The 24,865-nt window shown below is 38.8% G+C and overlaps 1 protein-coding gene across 14 annotated transcripts in view; it reads left to right on the top strand.

Moving 5' to 3' along the window:
• The window catches only part of CAB39L (calcium binding protein 39 like), a 129,631-nt gene that overhangs the window by 20,191 nt on the left and 84,575 nt on the right, over positions 1-24,865 (top strand). For 3 of the 14 annotated variants that reach the window (XM_084879457.1, XM_084879455.1, XM_084879465.1), the window contains exons 2-3: positions 6,987-7,060; positions 21,112-21,307. The gene's annotated coding sequence lies outside the window, so the exon portion shown is untranslated. Of the gene's footprint in view, positions 1-5,662; positions 5,680-6,986; positions 7,061-7,642; positions 7,712-21,107; positions 21,308-24,865 lie in introns of those variants that run through there. The other 11 variants (XM_084879459.1, XM_084879456.1, XM_084879466.1 and 8 more) reach the window with 6 other exon arrangements.

The raw sequence follows: 24,865 nt of genomic DNA, 5'->3' as shown, positions 1-24,865 counted from the left end.
GAAATTTGATTGAATATAAAGGGCATTGAGGAAAGACATAAAGACAACCAGAAGAATGAAAATTAAATGAAGAAAGGTAAAAAGAGACAGAAAGTGATTGATAAAAACAGTATGTAAAATTAAAGTTCCTAAGAAGAAAAACAATAGTAGCACTAACCTTTAAACTTCAATCCATGAAAACATTCTGGAAATAATAGAAGACTTACATCTACATATTGAGAAAGCTTGTTGTGTATTGGAAAAGTTGGTCCAGAATGGTCAACTCTGAGTCATGTCCTGGTAAAACTATTGGACTTTGAAGATAATGAAAAATTCCTCTGGGTTTCCAATCATAAAAAAGAGCTTAGCAACTAACTTCTCAACAGCAACATACAAACAAAACAGTTATGGAACCAATTTGAAGTCTATGAAAATTCTAAGCCAAGGATTTTATAACTGATTCAATCCCAGAAAAAAAATAACCATGCTAAATGCCACTATATTAACAAAAGTTCCATGATGAAAATGCCTTCACAAAGTGGAAATATTTAAACTTATACAACAAAGAGGTAGTCTCAATGGAAATAACCTAAAAATCAAGGCAAAATACTATCAACCCTATAGGAAAGTGGGCTAAAGAGATGAAAACAGAGTTCATGGAAAAAGAAATGCAGATGACACATATAAAAGATGTTGAACTTTAGTCATACAAAGATTTAAAAGTCATACAAGGAGAAACCAAGATGGTGGCATAGGTAAACGCCTAACTGCAGCCTTGCACAACAATTTCAAAACATACAACTAAAATACAAAGTGGACATTATCCAGAACTACAGGAAAGTTGACTGACTGGAAATTCTACAACTAGAAGGAAAGAGAAAACCAGAAGGAAAATCAGAGGAGCTGTAAAAGCCTAAGGTATGGAGACATGTTGCATGCGTGGGGAGAGGACTGAGCTGGAGAGGAGGAGGCGGCTGAGTGCCTGGCTGGTGTTCCCTAGCCGGAAGGAGATAAAAGCTCCAGACTGCTGAACCCTAGTTCCAACTGCACTGAACTCCAGTTTTAGGCCAAACCCTGGGGACCCAGGCTCATACAGAGGGAATCTGAGCTGTAAGGCGGAAACTCAGGGGAGCAGCGAAAGGCAGAGTTCTGGAGGCATGCACGTTGCGCACAGAAGATGGACTGTTGACTGTGCTGCTGGATTGCCCTAGCAGGAAGGAGACAAAAGCTCCAGACTGCACTAAACCCCACTTCCAACCCCACTTCCAACTGCACTGAACCCCAGTTCCGGGCTCATTGGGGGAAAGACTAGACTGTCTGGTAGCGGGCAAAACTCGAGGGCACCTTTCTCTCAGAGGTGCTTGCAGCGAGTACTGAAGGACACTGAGGAACACTGAGACTCAGGAACCTCATAGAGTGGGGCTGACAGAAATCCAAGGCTGTAGGCTCCACCCTGAAACTCCGCCCCATCCAAGCTGAGCACAGAGGCTTTTGTAATTTTCCAAGTCTAGTTGAATAAGGCTGTATCCCAGGATAGACATAGCTGATCCTCACAGCCAATTGGCCTGGAGGTCAGTTCCTCCCAGTGATACCAACAACAATGAAGACTTAACTACAATAAGGCTGTACACACAGTCCACAAAAGGGTGCACCAAGCGTGTCCACCTCAGATAACTGGGAGGCTGACCCACTGAACCATATAGGAAACCTTAGCACACAAAGCCACCCCACCAACTCAGGGAAGCTGTGAAAATGCCAAGACAAGTAAACAGATCATAAATTAAAGAAATGGAGGACGACAAGCGACTGGATATAGAGTTCAAAATCACGTTTATAGATTTTTCAAGAATTTCCTAGACAAGGCCGAGGGATCAACTAGAAATAAAAAGGAATCAAGTAGAAATAAAGTATACATTGTCTGAAATAAAAAATATACAGAATCCTAAAAACAGAATGGAAGATCACAAGAATCAAGTCAAAGATTTGGGACATAAAGAGCCAGAAGACACTCTGCAGAAGCAAGATGACAGAATCCAGAAAGTTGAAGATAATGTAAGAAACCTCTGGGACAACTTCAAGTGAACCAACATCAGAATTATGGGGGTCCCAGAAGAAGAGAGAGAGCAAGATACTGAAAACATATTGGAAGAAATAGTGACAGAAAACTTCCCCCACCTGGTGAAAGTATTAGACTTACAAGTCCAGGAAGCACACAGAACCCCAAACAAAAGGAATCCAAAGAAGACCACACCAAGACACATCATAATTAAAATTCCAGGAGCAAAAGACAAAGAATATTAAAAGCATCAAGAGCAAAGCAGGTAGTTACCTATAAAGGAGCACCCATACGATTGTCATCTGATTTCTCAACAGAAACCATGCAGGCCAGACGGGAATGGCAAGAAATATTCAAGCTGATGAATAGCAAGAACCTACAGCCAAAAATACTCTACCAAGCAAAGCTATCACTCAGAATTGAAGCCCAGATAAAGAGCTTCACTAATAAAAAAAAAAAAAAAATAGCTAAAGGAGTTCATCACCGCCAAACCAGAATTATATGAATTGCTGAAGGGTGTTCTTTAGGAAGAGGAAAAAAATAAAGATAAAAATTCTGAACAACAAATACATAACTATCAATAAGTGAATCTAAAAACCAAGGGAATTAAAAAATCTGATGAACAATATTAACTGGTGAATATAATAGAATCAGAGGTGTGAAAGGGGAGTGACTGATGATTCTTGGGGAGAAGGGGAGTGGGGGGTGCAGGAAGAGACTGAACATAAACTGTGCACCTATGGAGGAAGACAATGTGCGGTGGGGAAAGGGCAGAGGGTGGGGTGGGAACCTGGGGGAGGGGAGCAATGGAGGGGAAAAAATGAGGAACACTTGTAATAATATGAACAATAAAGATTTATTTAAAAATACTTTCATAATTTAAATTAAAAAAATAAAAATAAGTCTTACAAGTGAAAAAAAAGTCATGCAAGTGAAATCTATGCTAAAAATTATAGTTACACTAAAATCTTTCTCACCAAAACCAAAAGTATATAATAGCCTCTATAGATTATGAGGAAACAGACACTTTGAGGCATTGTTGGTAAGGATATAAAAGTCCAGGAGGGAATTTGGCAATATCCAGCAATATTTTGTATGCATTTATCCTTCAACCCAGCATTTAACTTCAAGGAATTTGTTCTAAAAATACACTGGCATAAAATATAAATGGTCATTTGTATAAGGTTAGTTACAACAGCATTATTTGTATTAGCAAAAGATTAGAAATAACCAAAATGCCCATTAATGGAGAACTGATTAAAGTACATGCAACAATGGGACTATCTCCAGGGAGATGGTGTCCCTTTCAAGTCACCCTTTTTTCCAGAAGTCATAAAGAGATATGGAAAGTTTCCATGTACCAATATAGAATGACCCCCAGAATATATTATGAAATAGAAAAAAAAACAAAGGCACAGAATAGTATATAGAGTAATCTATATGTAGAAGGAGGTAACGGGAAAGGTGCCAAAAATGGAAGAGAGATTGCTCTAAATATAATTTGTTTATATAATTTTGATCTTGAAATCATGTATATTTATATATTCAAAAATAAAATTAAAAGGTAGAAGAAGAATCTAAAAAGGAACTGAAACACATTTATAGAACTACATCATTTTGGGTGACATAGCTCATAAGAAAAGGAACAATTTCTAATGATTTTGGGCCATGCCTTCTTAATGGAATATATTCAGTAATATTGTTGTATTGCTATTTTTAACATACTTTATGTATATTTTTGGTAAAAAGTGTTGCAAAAAGTTGGTAATTATTGAATAAAGTCTTATAAGTTTATCAAATTTTTATTTGATATATCAACTTCTATATTAACTTTCTTATAACTTAAATTTAGTCTGGAAAGCCCTTTGGCGGATTGAGTAGATTTTGAAGTACAAAAATACATAATAGGACAGCTTACATAATAGAGTACATGTTATGTGGCAGGAATAGTGCTGTTCCTGATTTATAGTGATATTGAGGCCCAGTGCACGGATTAGTGCACATTGAAAAGAAATTAATTAGAAGGTGGCCTTAGGGCGGCACTGGGCGAAGAGGGCCAGATATGCCCTGGAGTCAACCTCCCGGGACTATCTCCAGGTAGATGGTGTCCCTTTCAAGCCAGCCACACCTGGGGCGGCACCAGGGCTTGAAGAGTGTCTGCAGAGTGAGCAGGGTTCCTCTGGCTGGTGAGGTCCCTCAGCCAGGCCTGAGGGGATCGGCCGAAACTGGCTCTCCGACATCCCCCGAGGGCTCCGGAGTGTGAGAGGGCACTATACAAAATTGCTGTCCCTTGGCAGCACCTGCATTGCGTGTCTGCCCCCTAGTGGTCAGTGCGCGTCATACCTATTGGGCCATTGGCCAGTCGGCCGGTCACTCGGTTTTTATATATATAGACTAGAGGCCCGGTGCATGAAACTAATATGGGGGGTGGGGAGGGGTGGCATGTCCCTCAGCCCAGCCTACAACCTCTGCAATCTGGGACATACCTCTTCATAATCCAGGACTGCTGGCTCCCAACTGCTCGCCTGTGTACCTTACTGTTTGTCCCTAACTGCTTCTACCTGCCAGCCTGATCACCCCTAACCACTCCCATGCCAGCCTGATTGATGTCTAACTGCTCCCTTGCCAGCCTGTTTGCCCCGAACTTCTCTCCTTTGCCAGCCTGGTCACCCCTAACTGCTCTCCCCTGCGGGTTGATCACCTCCAACTGCTCTCCCTTACAGGCCTGGTCCCTCCCAACTGCCCTCCCCTGCTGGCCATCTTGTGGTGACCATCTTGTGTCCACATGGGGGCAATCATATTGTGTGTTAGAGTGATGGTCAATCTGTATATCACTCTTTTATTAGATAGGGTAGAGGCCTGGTGCATGTGTGGGGGGAGCTGATTTTCCCTGAAGGGTGTCACGGATCAGAGTGGGGTTTCCTTTGGGGTGTGGGGTGGCCTGGGCGAGGGGCCTGTGGTGGTTTGCAAGTGGAGGCCCTGGTATCTGGAATTTATTTACCTTCTACAATTGACACTTTGTAGCCTGGAGCATAGACAAGCCTCCTGCTTGCTCCGTGGCTGCCGCCATTTCTGTTCCGATTTGTTTACCTTCTATAATTGAAACTTTGTAGCCTTGAGTAGAGGCCTAAGCCAGCAAGGGAAGGTGGAAAGCTTGGCTTCTTCCATTGCCTGGGAAACCCAAGCTTCCCTCCTGCTCTCTGTGACTGTAGCCATTTTGGTTGGGTTTATTTGCATACTCGCTTTGATTGGCTGGTGGATGTGGCTGGTGGGCATGGGTTGTGGTGGAGTGATGATTCATTTGCATATTTCTCTTTTATTTAGTAGGATAGCTCTTGTTGCTATATCATTAGGCTCTTGCTGCTACCCATTAAGACTCATAATATTGGCCCTGGCAGTGTAGTTCACTTGGTTAAAGTGTTGTCTCAATATGCCAAGATTGCAAGTTTAATCCCCAGTTATGGCACATACAAGAATAAACCAATGAGTACATACATAAATTGAATAACAAATTGATGTCTCTCTCGCTCTTTCTCTCTCTCTCTCTCTCAAAATCAATTTAAAGGTGGAAGGAGGGTGAGAAGAGATTAATCAAATAATTTATATGTATACATGCATTGCCTATGGACACAGACAATAGATAGGTAAAGGCCTGGGGTGGGGTGAGAGGAGGTAGAAGAGGGGAAATGGGGACATCTGTAATACTTTCAACAATAAGTTAAATTAAATTTTTTTTTAGCCGAAACCGTTTTGGCTCAGTGGTAGAGCATCGGTCTGCGGACTAAAAGGTCCCAGGTTCGATTCTGGTCAGGGGCATGTACGTTGGTTGTGGGCACATCCCCGGCAGGGGGTGTGCAAGAGGCAGCTGGTCGATGTTTCTCTCTCATCGATGCTTCTAGCTCTCTATCTCTCTCCCTTCCTCTCTGTGAAAAATCAATAAAATATATTTAAAAAAAAAAAGAATTTAAAATTTTTTTTTCAAAAGGTGGTTAGAAATTTTTTAAGTTAAATTTAAAATAAATTACTATGCAGCTTGAAAAAGATTACAGAGAGCCTCGTATGTTGATATGAAAAGTAGTTAATATATTGTTAAATTAAAAAAACTAGGTCATCAAGCAGTATAAAAAAGTCAGTTCAAAAAAAGACTCGTGATATTTTCCTATGAGGTTTAGAGCAATTGAGATTTAAATCTATGTGATTCCAAAGCCAAAGCTTATCATTCCAAAGCCAGTGCAGTTAGGAGAAGAAAGAGCATCAAAAATTAAATGTCCTATTTAAACCTGTTGTTGCTGCTCAGAAAATAAAAGATGCAGAACCTCAGTTAGTGGTTTGTCATTCTTCGTGCAAGAGCAATATACTAAAGGAGAGCAGTGTATGTTTCCTTTTGTTTCTGATGGTAAATTGTAAACATACACTGACACACACAAGTCTTTATGTTAATTTTGGAGATAAAAATTTTACAAATGTCTTATTCTTGACTGAAATTATTAAAAAATATGAACTAAAAGTATGACAAAGCAGAAAAGGAAACAAAAACCAGTGGGCATGGGTTTTCATGATGCTTTAAAAGCAAAACAGCCTGCAAAGCTCTCTGTGTGACACTACAAAGCTCTTCTAAGCTTTGCATATTCTCTTCACACTAGTTTAAATAATTGTGTTTTCTCCCGCAGAAGATGAGGGCTATGTAGATTTGAGAGGTGCTAGAGTTTCCCTCACACAGGCCATACCTTCACATTTCTGATAAAATATTTGCATTCAGTTTACTACTTTGTAAAAGATCAACCACTGGAAGTTGTTGGGGTAGAGGGATAATCCTCTTTTAATTTGATTTTTTTGTATAAGATTATGATAGAAATTTAATTTTATAATTCTAACATATACTGGATAACAAAAAATATGAATTTGCTGTAAAGATTTTCAAAATTAATTTTGAATCTTTTACTTTTTTCAGAAGCTGTGTTGGTCAGTGTCTTTATTGAAGGCTGAGAGTTGAAATGAATTTGCAGATGATACACAATTTCTAAGGTAACCTAATATAATAATTCAATCAAGATTGTAAATGCTCTTGACAGACACGTAGACTATAGTTAACACTAAAATACCCGCTACGTTGCCCCCAACTGCCCTCTCCTGTAATCCAGGTTGTCCCTAACTGCCATCCCTTGCAGGCCTATTAAACCCTAACAGCCCTCACCTGTAGGTCTGGTCTCTACCCAACAGCCCTACCCTTCAGGCCTTGTCCTTCCCAAATGCCCTACCTTGCCAGCCTGGTCCCCCTGAACTGCCCTCCCTTGCCAGCCTGGTTCCCCATAACTTCCCTCCCCTGCAGGCCTGGTCCCCCTCCAACTGCTCTCCCCTGTAGGCCTGGTCCCCCCAACTGCTCTCCCCTGCATGCCTAATTGCCCCCTACTGCCCTCCCTTTCAGGCCTGATCCTTCCCAACTGCCCTCCTTTGCCGGCCTGGTCACCCCTAACTGCCCTCCCTGCTGGCCATCTTGTGGCAGCCATCTTCTGTCTACATGGGGGTGGCCATCTTTGACTACATGGCAGCAGCCATCTTGTTTGCTGGAGTGACTGTCAATTTACATATTACCTCTTTATTATATAGGATTGTATTCTTTTCCATCTGAACAACTGGAAACCTACACCCACAAACCACGCCCACCAGCTAATCAGAGTGAGTATGCAAATTAACCCCAACAAAGATGGCTTCCACCACAGAGAGTAGGAGGAAGGCTTGGGTTTCCCTGGCAATGGAGGAATCCAATCTTTCCACACACCCTGGCGGGCCCAGGCCTCCAATCAAGAATACAAAGTTTCAATGATAGAAGATAAATCCCAAGGAAAATGGTGGCAGCCATGGAGCTGGAGAGAGCAGGCTAGGGTTGCCCCCAGCAACAGAGGAAGCCCAGCTTTCCACCTGCCCTGGCCAGCCTAGGCCTCCACTCCAGGCTACAAAATTTCTTTCTTTCTTTCTTTCTTTCTTTCTTTCTTTCTTTCTTTCTTTCTTTCTTTCTTCCTTTCTTTCTTCTTTTCTTTCCTTTCCTTTCTTTCCTTTTCTTTCTTTCTTTCCTTTCCTTTCCTTTCTTTTTCTTTCCTTTCCTTTTTTTTTTAAATATATATTTTATTGATTTTTTACAGAGAGGGATAGAAAGCTAGAAACATCGATAAGAAACATCAACCAGCTGCCTCCTGCACACCCACCACTGGGGATGTGCCCACAACCAATGTACATGCCCATGACTGGAATCGAACCCGGGACTCCTCAGTCCGCAGGCCGACGCTCTAAACTATGGGTGTCGAACTCAATCAGAGAAGGGGCCAAAATCTAAAATCCAGCCTAAATTGCGGGCCGAATGGTTTACTGAACAATCATAAACTGACAATGTCATAAACTGACAGCGGAGTGCAGTGATGACAGCGCGGTGCGGGCCACATTGCAAGGCCTGGCCGGCTGGATTTGGCCCTCGGGCCTTGTGTTTGACACATGTGCTCTAAACACTGAGCCAAACCTGTTTCAATTATAGAAGGTGAATAAACCACAACAGAAATGGCTGCCGCCACGAGCTAGCAGAAGACTTGGTTTTGCTCCAGGCTACAAAGTTTCAATTGTAGAAGATAAGTATATCCCAGATACCAGGACCTCCACTTTGGTTGCCTGGGGGGGCATGGCCAGCCTGCAAACCACCACAGGCCCCTTGCCCAGGCCACTCCATGCCCCAAGGGAATCCCTCATCCTGTTCCAGGACACCCTTCAATGTAAACCAGCCGGCCCCCACCCATGCACTAAGCCTCTATCCTATCTAATAAAAGAGTAATATGCAGATTGACCATCACTCCAACACAGAAGATCAAGATAGCCGCTCCCATGTGGTCAAAAATCCTGCCCCCATGTGGACACATGATGGCCACCACAAGATGGCCAGCAGGGGAGGGCAGTTGGGAGGTACCAGGCATGTAAGGGAGTGCAGTTAGGGGTGACCAGACTGGCAGAGGAGGGAAGTTGGGGGCAACAAGGCCTGCAGGAAAGGGCAGTTGGGAGGGACCCAGGCCTGCAAGGGAGAGCAGTTGGGGTGGTCCAGGCCTGTAGGGGAGGGCAGTTAGGGGTGACCAGGCCTGAAGGGGAGGGCAGTTATGGGCAAACAAGCTGGCAGGGGAGCAGTTAGGCATCAATCAGGCTGGCATGGGAGTGGTTAGGGGTGATCAGGCTGGCAGGTAAAAGCGTTTAGGGGGCAATCAGGAAGGCAGGCAGGTGAGCAGTTGGGAGCCAGCAGTCCTGGATTGTGAGAAGGATGTCCAACTGCCCCCCTAAATAGATGGTACCACATTGTTGTTTTGATTTGCATCTCTCATATGATTAGTGACTTTGAGTATGTTTTCATATGTCTCTTGGCCTTCTTTATGTGTTCTTTTGAAAAGTATCTATTTAGGTCCGTTGCCCATCTTTTGATTGGGTTGTTTACCTTCCTTTTGTTAAATTGTATGAGTTCCCTGTAAATGTTAGAGATTAAACTCTTATCAGTGATAACATTGGCAAATATGTTCTCCCATGCAGTGGGCTTTCTGGTTTTGTTGATCATTTCTTTTGCTGTACAAAAGCTTATCATTTTGATGGAGATTTTAATTATGTTAATTCTACCAACCCATGAACATACTATATTCTTTCATTTGTTTATGTCTTCTTCTATCTCTTTTCAATGTACTATAATTTTCTGAGTACAAATTCTTTACCTCGTTGATTAAATTTATGCCTAGGTATCTTAATTTTTTTGATGTGATGATAATTGGAATTTTTTTTTTTTTTTAGTTTCTCTTTCTGTGAGTTTGTTACTGGTGTATAAAAAAGCCATTGACTTCTGGGTATTAATTTTATACCCTGCTACATTGCTGAATTCATTTATTAAGTCTAGTGGTTTTTTGATGGAGTCTTTAGTGTTTTCTGTGTACAGTATCATGTCATCTGCAAATAATGACAATTTTACGTCTTCTTTTCCAATTTGGATGACTTTTATTTCTTCTTGTCTGATCGCCATGTCTAGTATCTCCAGTACTATGTTGAATAGGGATGGTGAGAATGGGCATCCCTGTCTTGTTTTTGTTCTTAAGGGGAAATGATTTATTTTTGCCCATTGAGTATGATGTTAGCTGTAGTTTTGTTATATATGGCTTTTATTATGTTGAGGTATGATCCTTCTATTCCCACCATGCTGAGAGTTTTTATCAAGAAAGGGTGTTGGATTTTATCAAATGCTTTTTATGCATCAATGGAGACAATTACATGGTTTTTATTTCTCAATTTGTTTATGTGGTATATCACGTTTATTGATTTGTGGCCATTGTACCATCCTTTCATCCCTGAAATAAACCCTACTTGGTCATGGTGTATGATCTTTCTAATGTAATGCTGGATTCAATTTGCTAGAATTTTGTTGAGAACTTTGGCATCTATGTTTATGAGAGATATTGGCCTATAATTCTCTTTTTTGTATTGTTATCTGGTTTAGGGAATAGGGTAATACTGGCTATGTAGAAAGAGCTGGAAGTGCTCCTTTCAAATTTTTTGGGATAGTCTGAGGAAGATAAGTTTTATTTCTTCTTTGAATGTTTGATAAAACTTCCCTGTGAAGCCATCTGTTCCAGTGATTTTGTTTGTTAGAAGTTTTTGATTACTGCTTCAATTTCTTCTATAGTTATTGGCCTATTCAGAATTATTGATTCTTCCTGGTTGAGTTTTGAGAGGTTGTATTTTTCTAGGAATATATCCATTTCTTCTAGGTTGACCAATTTGTTGGAATAGAGTTGGTCATAGTATTTTTTTTTTTAATGATTCATTGTATTTCTGTTGGGTCTGTTGTTATTTTGCCTCTTTCATTTATGATTTTGTTTATTTAAGTCCTCTCTCTTGCTTCTTGGTGAGTATGGCTAGAGGTTCATCTATCTTATTTATACTTTCAAAAAACCAGCTTTTGGTTTCATTGATCTTTTGTATTTTTTTTTTGTCTTTATGTCATTTATTTCCATTCTGATTTATATTATTTACTTCCTTCTGCACACTCTTGGCTTTTCTTGTTGCTCTCCTTCTAATTCTTCAAATTGAAGAGTTAGATGGCTTATTACCTGTTTCTCTTATGTGATTTTTTTATTTATTTTTATTTATTTTTTTTATTTTAGATAAGCCTGTAGAGCTATGTACTTCTCTCTCAAGACTGCTTTCATTGTGTCCCATAGATTTTGGATTATTGTGTTTTCATTGTCATTTATTTTCAGGATGCTTTTTATTTCTTCTTTGATCTCTTTGGTAACCCAATCATTGTTTAATAGTATACTATTTATTCAGCCTCCAAGTATTTGAATTTTTGTGATTGTTTTTATTGTAGTTGCTTTCTAATTTCATGCCATTGTGATCTGAGAAGATGCTTGATGCTATTTCTATCTTCTTGAATTTGGAGAAACTTTGCCTGTGTCCCAATATGTGGTCTATCTTTGAAAATGTCCCATGTGCACTTGAGAAGAATGTATATTCTGTAGCTTTGGGTTGGAATATTCTGAACATGGCAATTAAGTTCATCTGATCTAGTGAGTCATTTAGGATTGCTGTTTCTTTGCTCATTTTTTTGTCTAGAGGATTTATCCAGTGATGTTAATGGGGTATTAAAGTCTCCTACTATGATTGTATTGTTGTCAATCTCTCCTCTGATATCTTTCAGAAGTTTTTTTTAAAATGTATTTGGGTGCTCCTGCATTTGGTGCATATATGTTTACCAGAGTTATATCCTCTTGTTGTATCAATCCCTTTAAAATTATGAAGTAGCCTTCCTTGTCTCTTGTTATGGTCTTCACTTTGAGGTCTATTTTGTCAGCTATAAGTATTGCTATCCCAGCTTCTTTTTCATTTCCATTTGTCTGAAAAATTTCCATTTTTCCATCTCTTTACTTTTACTCTGTGTAAATCCCTTGTTCTGAGGTGTGTCTCTTGTTTTCTTATGAATTCAGTCATTTGATGTCATTTAATTGGAGCATTTAATCCATTTACATTTAATGTTATTAACTAGAGGCCTGGTGCACAAATTCATGCATGGGTAGGGTCCAGCCACCCCCACCCCCATCGGGCAGGACTGGCCAGGGGGAGGGGCTGCAGGCAGTTGGCCAGCTGGCCCTGCCCCCGATCAGGGTGTTGGGGGATGATTGAAGACTAGGATGGTGTGGGGAGAGGGTGGCAGAGGTTGATAGGGCCCTGGATCAGGCTGGTGGCTGCCACAGTGCAGTTGTTCAGTTCTTTGGGTCACTGGGCTTTTATATATATAGATAGGTATTTGTTTGTAGCCATTTTTATTTTTTGTGCCTGTGTTCCTTCCTCCCTTTCTATTTCTTCATTTTACAGCAGTCCCGTTAGCATTTCTTGCATTGCTGGCTTGGTTGTGATAAACTCCCTTAGCCTTTTTTGTTCTGCAAAGCTCCTGATTTCCCCATCAATTTGTTTTTACATATTTCAGTGCTTCCTGGTTGGGTGCATATATATTAACAGGTGTTATGTTTTCTTGATATATTGTTCCCTTTGACATTATAAAATGTCCATCTTTTTCTCTTGTTTTCTTTGTTATCTTGAAATCTATTTCGTCAGATATAAGAGTGGCTATCCTGGCTTTTCTGTGGATGTTATTTGTTTGGAGAATCACTTTCCACTTTTTTACTTTGAACCTACCTGTGTCTTTGTAGCTTAGAAGTGTCTCTTGAAGGCAGCATATTGTTGGGTTTTGTTTTTTGATCCACTCTGCTACTCTGTGCTTCTTTATTGGTGAATTCAGACCATTTATATTTAGGGTAGTTATTGATGTATGAGGATTTCCTATAGTCATTTTATCTTTGGTTTTCTGGTAGCTCTGTGTGTCCATTGGTTCTTTTCCTTTTTTTTCTGTCTGTTGTTTTCCATACTTCTTTCCTCTTCCTCTTTTTTTTTTTAAGCCAGGTGTCTTAATTTTGGGAGCTTTGCATGGTTACTATTAGGTTTATGAAAAGTAAAGTTGTATACATATAATTTTTTTTCTTTTGAGTGCATCTGATCTCAATTCACCTTTGCCAGTTCAGACCGTTAACCCCTCACCTTTTATGTTTTTGTTGTCCCAAATTATCCCTGTGTATGCTGTAAGTTTTTGGTGATCTTACTCATAGTGTTTTGACCTTATGTTCTTTGTTTCCAGTAGAATAATTCCCTTGATTATTTCCTGCAATAGGTTTCCTGGTGATAAATTCCCTCACACATACACCCCCTCCTTGCCCTCCCCCTCCCCTCTCCCTCCCCCCCCACTCCACACACAGTTATTTTTCTTGGCTCATACTTTTTTGCTTTCAATCATTTGAATATTTGGTTCCACTCTCTTATGACTTGTAGAGTTTCTCTTGAGAGGTTGGATGATATTCTATAGGTTTTGTAAGTCACCTCCTTTTCCCTGGCTACTTTGAGAATTTTTTCTTTGTCATTAATTTTTGACTGTTTAATCCAGTGCACCATGGTCTCTTTGGATTGAGGTAACTAGTTATTTTATTTGCTTCTTGGATTCAAGTATCTAGTGTATGTGTGTGTATGTTTATTGATTTCAGAGAGGAAGGGAGAGGGAGAGAGAGAATAGAAAAAACAATGATGAGAGAGAATCATTGATCGATTGCCTCCTGCACGCCCCACACTGAGGATTGAGCTCCCAACCGGAGCATGTGCTCTGACCAGGAATCAAACCATGACCTCCTGGTTAATAGGTCAATGCTCAACCACTGAGCTACTCTGGCAGGGCTCGAGGATCTAGTTCTTTCCATAGATTTGGGAAGTTCTCATCCACTATTTGTTGTAATACTCTCCATTTCTTTTCCCCTCTCTTCTTCTTCTGGTATGGCTATAATTCTTATATTGCTTTTCCTAATGTAGTCCAATAGTACTCATAGAGTTCTTTCTCTCTTTTTTATGCTCCGGTCTTTTTCCTTCTTTTTGTGTCATTTCTAGATTCCTATCTTCGATGTCACTAATCCTTTCTGCTATCTGGTCCTCGCTCCTTCCTATGCTTAATAGTTTGCTCCTAATCTTAATTGCATGCTTCATTTTAAAGATTTCTAATTGGTATGTTTGATTGTTTGTTTACTTATTTATTTATTTTAATCCTTATTCGAGGATATTTTTTTCCATTGACTTCTAGAGAAAGTGGAAGGTAAAGAGGAGGGGGAGAGAGAGAAGAAAAAAAAAAAACATTGACATGTGAGAGACCCGATGTGTTGCCTCCTGCACTAGCCCTGGACTGGGGAACCTGCAACTGGGGTATGTGCCCTTGAACAGGAATCAAATCCACAACCCTTCAGTACACAGGCCAACACTCTAACCACTGAGCCAAACCAGCCAGGGCTGATTGATTCTTTTTAAAAGCTTCAGTCTTTGGTAAAGTATTCATTTTTTTCATTAATTTGTTTTCTGAGTGCATTGAACTATCTTTCTGTATTTTCTCACATCTTTTTAAGCATTCTCAGAATGACAACCTTGAATTCTCTGTCATTTTATCACATATTTCCATGTGTTCCAGCTTTCTTTCTGGAGATTTTTCATTTTCTTTCTGAGCTTCCTTATTACCTTGGTTATTCATGGTATTTGCTGGTCTCCTTTGTCTAGACTAGTATTCTCAACCTTTTTTTGGCCATGCCCCACCTAACCATCTCTAAAATCCTGATGCCTCCCACCCCATGACATAGTTCTTATTATCCACAAAGTGAACTCCTGTTCATGTATAGGAAGCCTTAAAGGCCATTAACTTGGTCTAAACAAGCTTCTAAAGAAATGACATCATGAAAGAGAAAAATAAAAGAACGAAAGGACAGTTGAAGTACTGAGGGAGAAATCACTAAGAAGTTGTTGAAAAAATAATAATATGAAGTGATATAAAAAATTGCAAATAAAGTTTCAAAACATAATAGCTGAAATGTATAAATATGTCACAATATGTATTTATATAATGTATATGAAGCCCACAGAGCCATAAGAAATGCAAAAAATTCACTCTTAATAACTGATTCTAAAATTTCCCCTCTTAAAAATCAAATTGCCCCCCTATGAGGTGTGCGCCCCACTTTAGGAACCACTTGTCTAAGCATACTAATATACTATATTGTATTATTGACCTTTATCTAGCAGCTTTCTCTAAAGAGGTCTTTCCGTTATTTTTCCAGTAGGTGGTGCTGAATCATAAGATTTTTACCTCTGTGACCTCCCAGAGTTGCTCTCCTCAGCTTCTGTCAGACAGTACAGCTCCGCTGCTTTGGGGTGGGGTTTGTTTTACCCTCACTGTAATAGCAACCCTGAAGAGTGCCCCCCACTCCCCCCATCTAGGGATCAGAGAGGGAAACAATTGCAATTACAATTCTACTGCAGTAGCTCTCAGTTTGCAGGTAATATTCTCTTCGACCTGACACCCACCAGTGTATCAGTGGTAGAGGAGAGTTTTGTGAGTCCAAGGGGTGGCAGTGCTCTGTGGCTCTATTTCTTTGTCTGAAACATCACCACCCAATAGTGACAACCACGGCAGAACCCCTATGCTTTGTTCTTATCCGGGTGGCTCTGCAGGCTTGGCTGCTGCTCACACTGCTCACCCTGATGGAGGGCCCACTGAAACTCTTTCTCCCAGCCCATGGAAGACCTGCTACCACTGGTTTCCTCCCCTCCTGCCGAACTGATTGCCAGCTCCTGGCTGCAGGGCTGTGTACGTGGCCATTTGAGTTCTCCTCCCTTCTTGCCTCCCTGTTTATTCCCAGTTGCCCATCTTTAGACGCTTCAATGCATGGGTCTCTCAGGCCTGCTTCTATATTGACAGGGAGTCCTTAGTTGAGTTATAGTTGGTCAACTTGTTAAAGTTTCAAGGGGAGAGGCAGAGTGGATCTCTCATGCTAATATTCCTCTGACCAAGGTTCTTTAAAAAAGATATATTTTTTTTATTGATTTCAGAGCGAAAGGGCGAGTGAGAGATAGAGAAACATCATTGATGAGAAAGAATCACTGATTGGCTGCCTCCTGCACACTCCCTAATAGGGATCAAGACTGCAACCAGGCAGGTGCCCTTGATCAGAATCAAACCCAAGATCCTTCAGTTCCCAGGCCTACGCTCTATCCACTGAGCCAAACTGCCTAAGGCTTACCAAGGTGGTTTTGTTTGTTTGTTTGTTTGTTTGTTTCATTTTCAAGTATTATGAGGGTTTTTTAAAAAAAGAACCTTTACTTATCTCTTAAAGAGATTTTAAGGGATTTTATCATCTTGTGACCAGAGGATGAAGCTTGTACTGTGTCTCCTTTGATAATTTATTGATTTCTTTGTTGTCTATTATAAGGTCACTTTTTGTGATTTCTTTGTATACATCTTAAAAATGGTGTTTTTAAAGCAGGTATCAAATATAAACTATATACACTCATAAATACTCACTCTTATTATAAATCTTGAATACCATGTCTTTATTTTGTGGCTTAGGATCATAGTAAATATAACATCTCCCAATTTGAAAGTGATTTATGAAAATTAACCTTGATTCTAAGTATCTACACCCCTATTATAAATTCTGAATTTCTTTAGTTATTTCAGAACTCTTTCAGTATAATTTTAGACTCAGCAAGCTATTAGGCTCTTAATACCTTTTAGTGATTTGGGATAATCTCCATTTCTTTAAAAATAGGAAATAGCTAACTGGTTTGGCTCAGTGGATAAAGCGTCGGACTGCGGACTCAAGGGTCCCAGGTTTGATTCCAGTCAAGAGCATGTACCTTGGTTATGGACACATTCCCAGTAGGGGGTGTGTAGGAGGCAGCTGATTGATGTTTTTCTCTCATCGATGTTTCTAATTCTCTATCCCTCTCCCTTCCTCTCTGTAAAAAATAAATAAATAAAATATATATTGTTTTCAAAATAGGAAATAAAATTCTAGCCTTGGACAGTGTGGCTCAGTTGGTTGGGCATGGTCCTTGCATGGAAAGGTTACCAGTTTGATTCCCTGTCAGTGCACAGACCCAGGTTGTGGGCCTGATCCCTGGTAGGGGCATGCAGGAGGCAGTCAGTCAATGTTTCACTCTCATATTAATGTTTCTCTCTCTCCTATCATCCTCTCTCTCTATAAAAATCAATAAAAATATTTTAAATGGAAAAAAAAACACCCTCTAAATTTTACAAAACTACCAATTGAAGGAATAATCAGCAGACTAATCTCTAGTCTTCTTTGATGACCCTTCTATGTGTTAAAGATGTGAATTACCTTATAATATATTTAAAATCTTAAAAGTCTAAGTGAACTAGATTAGGAAACATGTATATACAAATAAATAAATCTGCTTATACCATTTATATGCATTTAAATAAAAATTTGTATATTAGGAAATATCTATTCAATGTATGATATATAGATTAAGCAGTAATCCAAGCTTTATTTTCTTGTTTTTCTTAAGGATTGTAAACAATTGCTTAAAGATATTTACCTTGCCCTAGCGGGTTTGGCTCAGTGGATAGAGCATTGGCCTGTGGACTGAAGGGTAGCAAGCTTGATTCTCTCTCATCCCTCTCTGAAATTAATGAGAAAATATTTTTTAAAAATTAAAAAATAAAGATAATTACTTTTTACTTTAAGCTCATATTCTTAGATATATTTCAGTTCTTCAGAGAGTAGTATTAAAATAAAAATAGGGCTAATAACTAATTTTATTATGTCTGAAATTGGGACATTGGTCATCAGAAGAACCCAAGAATTTTGATTGGTAACAAATAGTAGGAGACAGAGAGCCCAAAAATCTTTGGAGCTAAGGAGTTAGAACAGAATACTCTAAAACAGGCTCTAACTATCATTCTCACAAATCCAGCACATATTCAAAGTTGAGTACATTGTCTCTCCTAATTCCAAAGACTCCTACAAATGGTACCTAATCCTGTCCCCAATTATCTCACTCAGCTTTCTACCTAATTCCTCATTCCTGAACCTTACAAAGAGATCGATAATTTTAAGATATTTTACTCTGTAATTATATGTGTATAATAATGAAAAAATTCATTAGCCTTTAGCTTTTTAGTTTTTCATTGAAGAGGTATTATACATCCTGACCAATAATGCTTATTGTGTGTGATAGGTGGTGGGTGGGAGGAGACTTTCTAAACAAAATAATTACATTAGGTTTGCACATGAAAGGTATAAGCAGATTTATTTATTTATTTTAATCTCACCATGGAAATCCTTATTGATTTTAGAGAAGAGGGGAGGGAAAGAAAGAGAAAGGGAGAAAGAAAGGAGGGGAAGAGAGAGAAAGGGAAAAAGGAGGGGGGAGAGAAAGAGAGAGAGAAACACTGGTGTGAGAAACATTGATTGGTTGCCATTCCATACATGCCCCAACTAGGGATCGAGTCTACTGCCTATGTATGTTCCCTGACTAGGCATCAAACCTATAATCTTATCTAATAAAAGAGTGATATGCAAATTGATCATACCTCTGCTATACCAATCAACCATGCCCACCAGCCACACCCACCAGCCAAGTATGCAAATTTACCCCAACCAAGATGGCTGCGGCCATAGAGAGCAGGAGGGAGGCTTGGTTCCCCAGGCAATGGAAGAAGCTAAGCTTTCTGCCTGCCCTTGCAGGCCTAGGCCTCCACTCAAGGCTACAAAGTTTTAATTATAGAAGATAAACAAATCCAAACAAGAATGGCGATAGCCATGGAGCTGGAGAGAGCAGGCTAGGGTTGCCCCCGGCAATAGAGAAAGCCAAGCTTTCCACCTGCCCTGGCCAGCCTAGGCCTCCACTCCAGGCTACAAAGTTTCAATGATAGAAAATACATAAATCAAAATAGAAATCTCAAGGGAATCCCCACCCTGATCTGGGACACCCTTCAGGGCAAACCAGCCGGCCCCCACCCATGCACCAGGCCTCTATCTATCTTAGGGGTGTCGAACTCAATCAGAGAAGGGGCCAAAATCTAAAATCCAGCCTAAATCGCGGGCCGAATGGTTTACTGAACAGTCATAAACTGACAATGTCATAAACTGACAGTGGAGTGCAGTGATGACAGCGCGGTGCGGGCCACATTGCAAGGCCTGGCGGGCTGGATTTGGCCCGCGGGCCTTGTGTTTGACACATGTGATCTATCTAATAAAAAAGTAATATGCAGATTGGCCATCATTCCAACACATATGGTCAAAGATCCTGCCCCCATGTGGACACAAGATGCCAGCAGGGGAAGGAAGTTGGGAGGGACCAGGCCTGGGAGGGAGGGCAATTGGGGGTGATCAGGAAAGCAGAGGAGGGCAGTAAGGAGGCATCAGGCCTGCAAGGGAGGGCAGTTAGGGGTGACCAGGCTGGCAGAGGAGGGAAGTTGGGGCAAACAGGTTGCAGGGGAGCAGTTAGATATCAATCAGGCTGGCATGGGAGTGGTTAGGGAGGTGATCAGGCAGGGCAGAAGCAGTTAGGGGCAATCAGGAAGGCAGGCAGGCGAGCAGTTGGGAGCCAGCAGTCCTGGATTGTGAGAGGGCAATTGGACATCCCTCGAGGGGTCTCAGATTGGAGAGGGTGCAGGCTGGGTTGAGGGACACCACCACTCCCCGCCCCCCCCCACTGTGCATGAATGTTGTGCACCAGGCCTCTAGTTTTTAAACATATATATATATATATATATATATATATATATATATATATATATATATATAAAATCAGTATCATTGATTTTCTTTTTACAAAGAGGAAGGGAGAGGGATAGAGTTAGAAACATTGATGAGAGAGAAACATCAATCAGCTGCCCTTTCACACCCCCCACTGGGGATGTGCCCACAATCAAGGTATATACCCTTGACCAGAATCGAACCTGGGACCTTTCAGTCCACAGGCTGACACTCTATCCACTGAGCCAAACAGGGCCAAACCCACAATTTTTCAGTGTATGGGATGACACTCTAACTAACTGAGCTACTTTTTATTTACAAAGTTGATGCACAACTGAGCAACACTGGCCAGGGTTAAGCTGTTCTATTTATTACCTTTAGTGTCATTATTTTTTATATTCTTTATAATTGCAGATGTTGATTCTAAATTTCAAAATATACCCTATAATATATATATATATATACCCTATAATATATATATATGTATATATATATCCTATTTAAAAATACCTTAAGTTTTCACAAAATTCCTCTTAAAATTAAATTATGAATACTCAAATTCTAAAATCTCCTTAGTTTTTAAATCTCAAGGTTAAAAATTTTAGTACTTTAGCCCTAGCCGGTTTGGCTCACTGGATAGAGCGTCAGCCTGGGGACTAAAGGGTACCAGGTTTGATTCCAGTCAAGGGCATGTACCTTGGTGTGGGCACATCCCCAATAGGGGGTGTGCAGGAGGCAGCTGATCAATGCTTCTCTCTCATCAATGTTTCTAACTCTCTATCCCTCTCCCTTCCTCTCTGTAAAGGATTAATAAAAATATATTAACAATTTTTAAAGCATTTTAATTTTAAGATAAAATATTTGAATACCTACTTGCTATACTTTCTTATTATGATTGGGAATAACTTGTTCCCTAAGGAACTAGCATATTGGCAGATGAATCTGTTATTATCACTTTCAACATTTATTAGAAATCTTTATTTACATTTTTAAACAAGATGGTCAGACCAGTTTAATCCGTTGACAAAACCTCATGCATGAATAAATATAGGACTTAAAGGGGGAAAATGTAATGAGAAAAAGGTTTTGTTTATCTTTAGACTCTTTTTTTGGCAAAGAATTAAGGTCACCCCAGCTTAATTGTCTTATACACATTCTTGTGACGTTGCAAGATTTGTTCAGAGGAAGAAAAGTGGGGAGGTATGACTGTGTGGTTATGTTTCTAAAAAGGGTGTTAGAGAGGGAGAAGAGAACACATAAGCAAGCTGGTTTGACCAGAAACAGAACTGCCTGTGACAGATTAAAAGCAATGCTTGGAATCTGAGAGCAAGCAAAGAGAGTGGAAATTTACAGCTGCCTTGTGTGAGTGTTCAAGTGATCGTTTTCTGCTAATGTTTTCCGGTGGTAACTGTTACTCTTCAAAGACAGAGGCAGAAAGTCAAGACTGGATTGTGGAAACTCTTTTCTCTGCCACGCTTTGGTAATAGGAATCACCCTCCGTTGAATGGAAGATAAAGGCTACTTCTTCTAAAGACCTTTCAGCCCAAGAGAGAGCTGTCTTCAGCACCTCACTATGTGTCTACTTTTTGTTGCTTAGACAAGCCGGGAATTTCTATAACATTTGGTGAGTATCAACCAGGTTATCTATTCCAGTTCATAGAAATGCAATTGATATGGTAAACTTCAGTTTCAGTTAAAGTTTTACAGTTATAGCTTATATATTCATTTTAAATCATGTTGTTACCTTGTTTCTTTGTAATGATAAACTGCTGTTACTAGGAGAGGTTTAAGAAAACAAAGACTACAAAACAATTCTCCTCTGTTGCCTAAGACACTTGAACCACTACCAACTATTCTCTGTCTGTTAAATATCTTATTTTGGAAACAGGTTTTTATTTACAAAGTTTCCAAAAATAAAATAATGGCAGTATATCATTTTTCACCTTACTCTTTCAACTTCATGAAAATTCAAAAGTTATACTTTTCTGCCTAGTGTCAGTAAATTTAAAATTATCATTGTGATATTTGGTATTTTCATATATTAAATTACAGAATTCTCATGATTCAAGTGGCACATGACTTCTTGAAAGTTCTGTAATAAAAATAAAATTAGACAATTTACATGTTAAATTTACCATTTGATACAAAATGGATGCACATGGATTTTAAATTAAGGAATAATGCAGTTGTATTATTCTTATACCTGATACCGAGTTCTCACATAATGGCCCACTGAAGAACTAGAATAACCAGATGCACATATATGTAAATAAGCAATAGAGCAGAAAAAGGAAAAGAAACTCTTAAAATATGTATTCACTCTGATATAAACTTAGCACAGCAGAGTGTATGCTAATTTTACATATTTCATTTTAAGGGCATCAAGGGAAGGCATGTAATCATTCTTCTGCTGGAGGAAGGAAGTATATATTGTTAGCTGCTAAACTGAGTCATTGTGTAAAGATGCACCATTTTAAGCAAAGTTTCTAATCTGCACTTTGCCAGCCTCAAAAAAATGTCCTTACTGAATCAAGTGAGTTCTATAAACAGAACAACTTAGCTTAAATGAAAACTTCAGCAGAGTGTCAGTACACGTATTAAAAGGATTTGTACTCTAGACATAATATCCTTTCTCTAATATTTCCTCTATGTATATGGAAGCCAGTAGAACAGGTTTTGTTTTGTGGAATTTCTTTTTCTTTAGCTTGTTGATCTATGTGTAAGAAACCCAGCTGGTCTGTGGAAACCTTTTCTGGACTAGTATCTTAAATTAAAGTCAAAAGTAAATATAATAGAGATAATATCACAAAACAACTTTTACTTCTTCATAGAATTTCCCACACTCAGTCCTTCTTGGACTGATGGAAGACTGGCACACATCTTCACAATCTTCAAAATTATTTTATTTTAAACTAGCAATTCATTGTTATTATGTTAGTGGTGGCACCTTTTCTTAAGCTTATATAGAAATAAAAAATAAGTCATCCCCAGTTTACAAATATTTTGTATTTGAGAAGTTTATTTGTGAGTCAGTTGTTGGGAATTTGAGACCCATCTTCCCTGAGAAACAATTTAACAAATTATTGTTGGCTTTTATTGTAGCCTAAGAATATATTTTAGTCACATGGTAGCAAAACCATTGCCATCCTGAAAAATACTAGAAGATCAGTTTTAGTGATGAAACTAAATATAAAAACAATTATGTTGAATGAGACATTATCTTTATCCTAACTATTAATTCTTGAAGAAAAGCAAATTTACTAAGGGGAGGATGGATATTTGGAAGAATGCTTATAAATTGGATTTCTAGCTTTAAGAGCTTTCAAGATTGATTGCACTGTTTATGAGATCTAAGCTCATGTTAAAATTAGTGATTATTCTTTTCCTTGCTACAGAAATATTTCTAGCCATTGCTCTTATGCTTATTATTCATTTCGGAGGTCTAGCCCAATGTTTTGATACATAAGTAAGTAACTAATAAATAGATACAAGATGAAGACTAAGCTCTTTATTTAGTTCACACACACAAAAATGGAACTGAGTAATTTTTTTCCAAAGTATTCTAAAAAGGAAAGGGGGTTAAGGGCATACTGTTTTCATTCAAACGGTATGCCCTTATTATGATAGAGATAACCTGACAAGAACTGATTGAATTGTGAGACTCTAACAAAGAAATTTAATACAGAATAGACCTAACTATTAAGAGAAAAAGAAAAGAACATAAGATAACTTGGTGGTAATCCACATTAGTAGGGATGCTGATGAGGAAAAGCAATTTACCAGCTAGGTATCTTGAGTACATAAGACATTCTAAAGTAAGGTGTTAACTCAAAAGAATTATGTATTTGCCTGTGTGTACTAGGACCCATAAGAAGAAATCTGGCTTATTTTGAAAATTCCAATTAGGTTGCAAATTAAGGTTAGTTATTCTGGCCCTAAAAGTTCCTCTAAAGTGCCAAGACATAAAATTTTTAAATTAGTAATGCAATGAGTAGATATAAAAATCAATAACAAAATAAATAGTGCAATGAATGCAAAATACACTTTTATTGTTTGATCCTTATATTGTACAGAAAGGCTTTTCCATTTGATTAAAAACACTTTTTTTTATTAATTTTTATAAATTATAATAAACCTACCACTACCTGAAAAACTTTAAGAAAAGCTCAGTAATTACCATTCTTTTATGTGGCAAATTATTTAAAAAATAATGCTTTTGAGCATTCCTAAATGGCATATAATAGGTCCTTAATAAATATTTATTGATTTATTGAATAAAATAAGGTGAAACAGTTTAGACAGTTTTTCATTTCTGAGATATGGCTTTCTATCAGTAGTGAAAATAATTTGGTTTAAGCTGAAATCTTTACTGCTTACTTGATATTGATACTGCTTACTTTACTGCTTGAATGATATTTTCAGTTTTGTGACTTATATGTCTTAAATTTCTAGCAGAAACTCATCTAGACTTTTTCAGCTTTGGAAATATGAAAGGCTATATTAACCTACCCAGCCAGGAAAACTACACACCTGGAAATCTATAGGATGCTATCTTCAGCTAAATTACTTTCATCTCTATTTTCCCATGTTAATGTTTTTATAGACTGACAGTTCATAGATAGGCACAGGGCTTACTGAAGCTATGAAATAGTTACATTTCACACTATAATCAAAAACTTTGTCTTAAAACCAATAACAGTATCTAGTAAAAATTTGGTGATTGATATATATGTACTAGTACTCAGAGTAAAGACTAAAAATAAAAGTGAATTTTGAGTTTCCTTGGATAATTCTGTTGTGAAGAATAACCACTGTGAATTTCAGAGATCTGATGTTTGATTACACTTAATAGTTTTTGTTTGTTTTTTAAAAAAATTTTAATATTTTATTGATTTCAGAAAGGAAGGGAGAGGGAGAGAGCGAGAGAGAGAAACATCATTGATGAGAGAGAATCATTGAGTGGTTGCTTCCTGCACACCCCACCCTGGGGATTGAACCTGCAACCTGGGCATGTGCCCTTGACTAGGAATCAATCTATAACCTCCTGGTTCCTAGGTCGACATTCAACCGCTGAGCTATGCCAACTGGGCTACCGTTACTATTATAGTTTTTGAGAATACTAATCTAGCGTCAGATCTCACCTATAAATTGAGATTGTAAAATTTGAATGTAAAATTATTAT

This window comes from Pipistrellus hanaki (genome assembly GCF_964339955.1).
Source record: "Pipistrellus hanaki genome assembly, chromosome: 3".
Classification (NCBI taxonomy): Eukaryota; Metazoa; Chordata; class Mammalia; order Chiroptera; family Vespertilionidae; genus Pipistrellus; species Pipistrellus hanaki.
This window is presented reverse-complemented; position numbering and strand designations above follow the sequence as displayed.